The sequence below is a fragment of the Elephas maximus genome, chromosome 2 (genome assembly GCF_024166365.1).
Source record: "Elephas maximus indicus isolate mEleMax1 chromosome 2, mEleMax1 primary haplotype, whole genome shotgun sequence".
In the NCBI taxonomy this organism is placed as follows: Eukaryota; Metazoa; Chordata; class Mammalia; order Proboscidea; family Elephantidae; genus Elephas; species Elephas maximus.
The window spans coordinates 147,949,999-147,956,763 of NC_064820.1; the positions used below are offsets into that span (position 1 = coordinate 147,949,999).

The following is a 6,765-nucleotide window of genomic DNA, read 5'->3' on the forward strand; positions in this document are numbered from 1 at the left end:
GAAGAAAAGAGGAAACGTCTAGTCTCTCACATGACTCAAATCAACATAAGAGCTGACACTGAAGTCAGGGTCTGAGTGACCAGCCAAAGCCTGCCGGGCCCTATTTGACCCACATCTTGCATCCAGCCTGATCTGAGAGATGGGTGGTAAAAAGATAGTAAAGACAGAAAGGTGACTTCATAAGCCTTCAGCTTCTCTTCAGGGCACTGAAATTAACCAGATGAGAAATACCTATGCCATCTGGTCAAAACTGACAAAGGTGTACGTAGCCTTCCTTCCAGGAATAATCACCTGTAAGGGTATCCTATTCAGTAAACCAGGTGACCTCATTCCTGTTGCAGGCCCCAAATGCTTTGGAAATAGTGACAGGTCTTCAGACAACCCTGGCAACCACTTATCATTATACATTAGCTTGTCTGCTCTTTCGGCAGTTGCCAGGAAGCGAAGATTCTGTGGTAGATCCTGAGGAGATCTCTGTGGTCTTCATCTCTACAACTCCTCCAGCTATAAATCCGTCACAATAAACATAACTTTGTTTGTGGAACTTCAAAACTTACTCCAAGATACACAGAGAGATGAGCCAGGCTTGAGTGAGAGGCAAATTTCTGACCACAGGCCCCTCAACAAATGAGCTGTGACAGGGCAATGTGGTCTGTCTTCATACCACCAGAAGGCTGGCAGCTGTGAGGATCCTGTGAATAAGATGGACATGCAAACGAGAAGAACTCTTTAACAGGGAACCTAACAGGCTCCTCTGTCACTACAAACCACCTTCACTCCTATGTCCACCCTTTAGCACGTGCTACTCGCTCAGTCTGGGATGGTCTCTCCAGCCATCTGTCTGGGCTAATCCTCCCTAGTGGTTCCAATGCCTTCTCTGGTGATGCAGACCCATCAAGGCGCTCCCTCCTCTGCATTCCTGTGCCAGCTGAGCCTTGTATTACTCAGTCATAGCCTAGTTTGGGGCAATCTGCTGCCCAGACATCAGACAAGGTCCTACAGACCTCCAGGCCATCTCTCCTATTTCAGCAACCAGGGCTCCACCAGGCTGAATCACTCACATGTCCATGAGAGGACATGCCTGCTCCAGCCCCTGGACCCAGCTAAAAATCCCCTGTCATCTCCCTCGGCCCACCCCTACTATTAATCATGTTCAATCACCTTTCTAAATCTTACGTTCAGTACTCTGCAAATGTAGTTTCCAGCTCTTTCTTCCAACCTGATTGCCACTCTAGGTCTAATTTATATATAAATTCTGTTATTGTTGTTGTTAGGTGCCATCGAGTCAATTTCTACTCACAGGGACTCCAAGTGACAGAGCAGAACTGCCCCACAGGGTTTTCTAGACTGTAATCTTTACAGGAGCAAATTACCAGGTCCTTCTCCCATGGAGCTGGGGGATGGGTTTGAACTGTCAGCCTTTCGGTTAACAGCCAAGTACTTAACCATTGTGTCACCAGGGCTCCTTATATAAATTCTAAAGTCAATTAATCTGTCCTTAGCATTTGTTACATTGTATCATCACTGCCTGTTTACTTGTCTGTCTTGATGGGACGGACCAGTCTGCTCTGCTGACCACTGAATCTCCAAGCACTCACCATCCGGTCTGGTACCTGGGAGGCCCTCAAATGCTGGCTGGCTGGTGCTGATTAGTCGGCATTTACCGTGGATGCAGTTCCTTTGACAACGATAAGGCGGCATTTCCAAAGGTCACAGGACTCAGAGTTGCGGCAAGTGGGATGTCCAGTTAGGGACCTTCTCTGGGGCCATTCACAAACATACACGTGGCCAAGTCCCTGTGAGAATCCAGACCCTTAAATTTCAGTGAACCTAGGGAACCACCTGGGATTTCCAGAAAGGCAACACCCCAATTGTCTTGATAGCTGGAGTGTGAAACACTCAGAGGTCTTATGACTGACAATCCTGTGGTTCCAGTGACCTCTCCTCTTGCCACAGACCTCTCAGTACCACAGACCAGAGGAGACCTACTTTCCTCACACCTGTAAGAGACCGACCCCTGTTAAAGCTGCAGCCACAGAAAATCCTTCAACAATCAGGGCACTCACAAAACTACTGAAATGGTCAAGCGTGGAGTCTTTTATTATCTAAGCAATGAATGCATGCAAATCAATCCTGACCAAAATATTGATTAGAGCTGCTTGGGGACTGCTGGTCAGACAGCCCTATCTCCAGCACCCGAGGATGCAGGAATCTGAGCTATCGGCACTCAAACTGCTGTCCATGAGAGTATTGCCCCATTCATTCCCTGCAGAGGCATAAATGCCCATGTACTCACATGCACTGGTCACCTTCCCATCAACTCCACTCACAAAGGCAAACTTGAGACACTTAATTCTGAAGCGTACGACAGTAATCCTGTTTACAGCATTCTCTTCCGTTTACTCGTATCACACCAAATGATTAACAGTGTCACTGCTGTCACATCTCCAGAGGCATGTGGATATACTACACGACCATCAACCACAGAGCTGGGGTTCACAAGCTGCACTGATTGGCTTAGGAGAGAGACTGGCTGCTGTACTCTAGCCAATCAGGAAAAACACCTCTCTCCATTCATAAAGATACTACATCATAAAGTGAGCTGGATGATTAAAGAACTACAGTCCACCCTTGGTGAACCAGGGGTTTACAAACAGGGAGAGAACACAGATTAACTGAGATAGTAAATATATCCTAAATCATGTGTTCTGTTCCAGCAGACTTAATCTTCCTCGTGTGTGGAGTTCGTAGTGGTGGGAAAAAAACAAAACTCAAACATGAATGTCATCCACCACAAGCAGGAAACAGTTTGTGGGAAGCTAGTCCGGGATTAAAATTTCACCTGGTCAAACTCATTCCAGGTGTTCTTCTTGAGCGGCAGTAAAAGGAACTGGCACTGTATTTCAAGAGCAAGGCATTGCTTGCCTGCTCCACGAAGAAATTTTCCTCCATGCCTTTTTGCCCTTTTAAAGGTTGTGCTGAACTCTAACGTAACCACTCCAATGGAAGGTCACCAAGAGAAAAGGTAAAATGTAAGCAGCAGGAGGGCAGGGCCCTGGTCAGGCTGGGCCCTGTACCTGGAATCTAGAAGCTGTTCAATATTTGTTGAGTAGATGAAAAGTTCCCAGTAAGAATGGCAAGAATACCCAATCACATTTCTCACCTGCTCAGAACCCTTTTGTGGCTCCTTACTGCTTTCAGGAGAAAAAGTCTAAATAAATCCCTCAGTGTGTTCTGATCAGTACCCTTTGTGATGTGGCCCATGTGCCCCTCCAGCCTTACCTGACTCCCCACTAGCAGCCAGCCATTCTGATCCTCTGGCAGGTCCCCATATGACCTCTACGCTTTCTTCTAAGACTGCACGTGTGGTTGCCCAGGTCTCAAACATTTCTCCCCACCTTCCCTCCTCTGCCCAGACAACGCTTACTTGGCCCTTCCATGTTAGGTAAGGGCTCACTGCTGGCAAGGTTACCATTTTATTGATCATGGCTGTGTCCCCAGTGCCTGATCAAGGAAATACTTATTGAAAGAATGCAACACACAGATCTGGCAGGCTGGAGTCAAGCAAACAAGCTATACAGCTCTGAAACAAAGAGCCAACCCACTGGGGCTTACTCCTAAGAGCTAAGGTAGGGTCCAATGTATCTCTAAGCCTACAGGGCACAACGCTGGGAAGGATCCATAGGACAGATATGGGCCCCACTCGCCCCTGTTCTTGCCCAGCCCAGGTTCCATGAATAAACCCTAACCAAACCCACTGCCCTCGGGTAGATTCCGACTCAAAGCAGCCCTACAGGACAGAGTAGAACTACCCCACAGGGTTTCCAAGGCTGTGAATCTTTATGGAAGCAGACTGCTGCACCTTTCTCCCATGGAGTGGCTGGTAGGTTCAAACCACTGGCCTTTTGGTTAGCATCTGAGCACTTTAACCACTGTACTACCAGAGTTCCAGGAATGGGGCACTTAAAATCCCAAAATGCATTCTTGGGGGTGGGGAGACAAACAATTCTGATGAACACCACATACAGATTTTGTTGGATTTTGTAAGTTTGTGCTTTCATTTATTTAAATAAATAGCCTTTAAACAACTTGCAGCAACTTTAGCAATGAAGGTATTAGAGGCAGGTCCCAGAATATATATACTCAGAGCCTATCTATGGAGGGGGGATGAGGGACTCTCCCAGGTGTTCTGCTGTCTCCAGGACTAGCAGAAACAGAAGACTGAGGTGTGATACCCCCTGACCCTGACCCATTCCATATACACCAAACCAACAACTTATGGTTGTGCATTAGAACATCTTGTGTGATGTTCCTGACAATTCCCAAAGTTTAGTAAAACATGAGCCACCTGCCTCACTCTAAAGGCCCGGCCTCTAATAATTTTCACTTATGCCCCCCGCCAACTCCTCGCCTTCCTCCTGAATGCCCATATCAAGGAAGGAGCAATAGCAATAGTTACAGATCAAAAACAAAAGCACAGAAAAGAGGTTTCACTTTCTCCTTGTAAAACTAAAGAAAGAGTTTAAAGACTTGAGCGTTTCAGTTTTTTAAAAGGAAAAAAGTTTTTAAAAACACATTCATCCCCATGGGAGAAGCTCTTATATAAAATTAAGATGCTGCTGCTGCTGCCCAATTTTAGTTGTACACAAGGGGCTACCAAAAAAAACCAAACCTGTTGCCGTGGAGTCAATTCCCACTCGAATGATCAATGAGCTACATGGGGTATTAATTCCAGTTGCAGGCATGAGATATCCATTTCAGAGTTAATAGCACCTCTGACAGCAGACTAGTACCCTAAAGACAGCCTCAGTAGGTGGATTCCACTTAATTTACAACTTGGGTCTCTCACTCAAACCGAAAGCTGTTCAACACTCCCCCATTCCCTGGAGCAGAAGCCTTGAACAAAGCACTTTCCCCCTCTTTAACGGTAAAACCTCAAACCAGAAAAGTAGAAGAAAAGAGGGTAGCTAGTAGGAGTGCCCCTCTAATTGTCTCTTCTTATATGCTGTTTATTGGGTCATTAAAGTCTTACAAGGACTTCATAGTAATTGTACTGTTTGAATTCAAGGTTTGCCTCAGCTGTTTGCACAGTCTCTCACTTTTAAACTCGGAGATATTTTCCCTAATAATCGTGTTCAGAAGAACCTTACAAGCAATCTAATGACAGGATGGATCCGTGAGTGATCTGTGGTCCCTGCAGGAGAGGGGGTGGGGCGCGCCATTCCGCACACCTGTTGTCAGGTGACATGACCGACAGCATCCTGCTCACTCTCGCCTCCTCACTCCACCCCTCCCCCAGCAAGTCTCTTCCCTCCCGGCCTTCTCCAACCGGGAAACCTATGGCCTTCCAGAGTCACCTCAAAAAAAAAAAAAAAACCCTTAGCCACAAAGCAAACAAAAGGCTGAGTGAGCAGGAGCCGAGTGAGAGCACCGTGGGTTCCCGTGGCCCCTCTCAAGGCCATCCCTGGATAGTCCCCCGCCACCCGCCCCAGTCTAGCTTCAGCCAGCAAGTATCCCCCAGTACCCACTCCCCGCCCATCAGCAGGTACTGATCTAGACTCCTACACCACGACCCCCTGGATCCCGGGCCCGACTTATTGTGCCGGGACCGGCAACTCGCGGGCCGCGGGGAGGGGGGGACGCCTCACCAAGTACAACTCCGCTCACAACAGCTCTCAGGCGTCCGGGCCCGGGCTGGCCAGCCTGCGCCGCGGGGCTTCCGCCGGCCCAGCTCGCCGGCCTGCCCCTGGAAGGGACTGCTTGGGGAGCGGCCAGAACTGTCTCCTTCCCACAAAAGCGCCACGGCGCAGGTAGGAGGATGCGTTTCTAAGAGAAGTTGATTTCCGGGTTCCCTTTTTGAACAAAACCAAAGGGAATCCCGCGCAGCCGAGACGGCCCGGTAGGGCGCCTTGCGCGCGCGAGGCCCGGGCGAGGGCCGCGCCGAGACCGGCGGGCCGAGCGCAGCCCGCGCGCCGCCCTGGTGCGCGCCAGGCCGGGCCGCTCCCAGGCACCCGCGGCCGGACCCAAGCTGGGAGGACCCAGCGCGCGGCTAGGGAGCCGCGCGGCACTTACAGGGCGGCTCGGCGGAGGCGGCTGCAGCAGCAAGGTGTCTCGGCCTGTGCCCTCTCGGCCGCTCGCGCCTTTTCTCTCCGCGCTCCTCGCTGGCCCACCCGCCTCCTCGCTTCCCGCCCGCACGCCCCGCGCTCGCCCCCTCCGCCTGGTCCGCTGCCGAGTGAACTGGAACCAGTCGCCGCGGCCCCGGGATTCCCACAATGCACAGCGCGCCGCTCGTCACATCCCATCCCGTCCCCCCCGCGTCCGGCCACCCCTCCCCGCGCCACCCGATCGCCCCGGCCTTGACCCCACTCCGCTGCTGCGCCCGCGGGGGTTTCCGCGCTCTGCTCCCTGGATGTCGGTTTGTCTGTCCCCCGACTGGACCGAGGCCCAGTCATCTGGCCCTCTGCCCTCAGGTAGCCCGCCCGGCTGTTCATCGCACTGTCCAGCCCTTGAGCTCAAGGCGCGCCCTAAGCTAAATCCTTGGAAATGGTCGGGCCCACGAGAGAGGCGCTTCTCCAGGACGCCTCCCAGCCTCTGGGTCTCGAGTGACGTTTACGGAGCCCCTGCTGTGTGTCTGGCCCTGGCCCTAGTAGCCTTTCCATTAACTCAGGGCCCAAGCCTGTTGCCATCGCGTCTATTCCGACTCATAGCGACCCTACAGGACAGAGTAGAACTGCCCCGTAAGGTTTCAAATGAGCGGTTGGTAGA

The 6,765-nt window shown here is 51.1% G+C and overlaps 1 protein-coding gene across 5 annotated transcripts in view; it reads right to left on the minus strand.

Annotated features, from left to right (window-relative positions):
- Positions 1 to 6,222, minus strand: part of LOC126069982 (core histone macro-H2A.1) — a 75,671-nt gene extending 69,449 nt beyond the window's left edge. For 2 of the 5 annotated variants that reach the window (XM_049873699.1, XM_049873698.1), the window contains exon 1: positions 6,073 to 6,220. The gene's annotated coding sequence lies outside the window, so the exon portion shown is untranslated. Of the gene's footprint in view, positions 1 to 557; positions 1,056 to 6,072 lie in introns of those variants that run through there. The other 3 variants (XM_049873694.1, XM_049873697.1, XM_049873695.1) reach the window with 3 other exon arrangements.
- Positions 6,223 to 6,765: the final 543 nt, after the last annotated feature.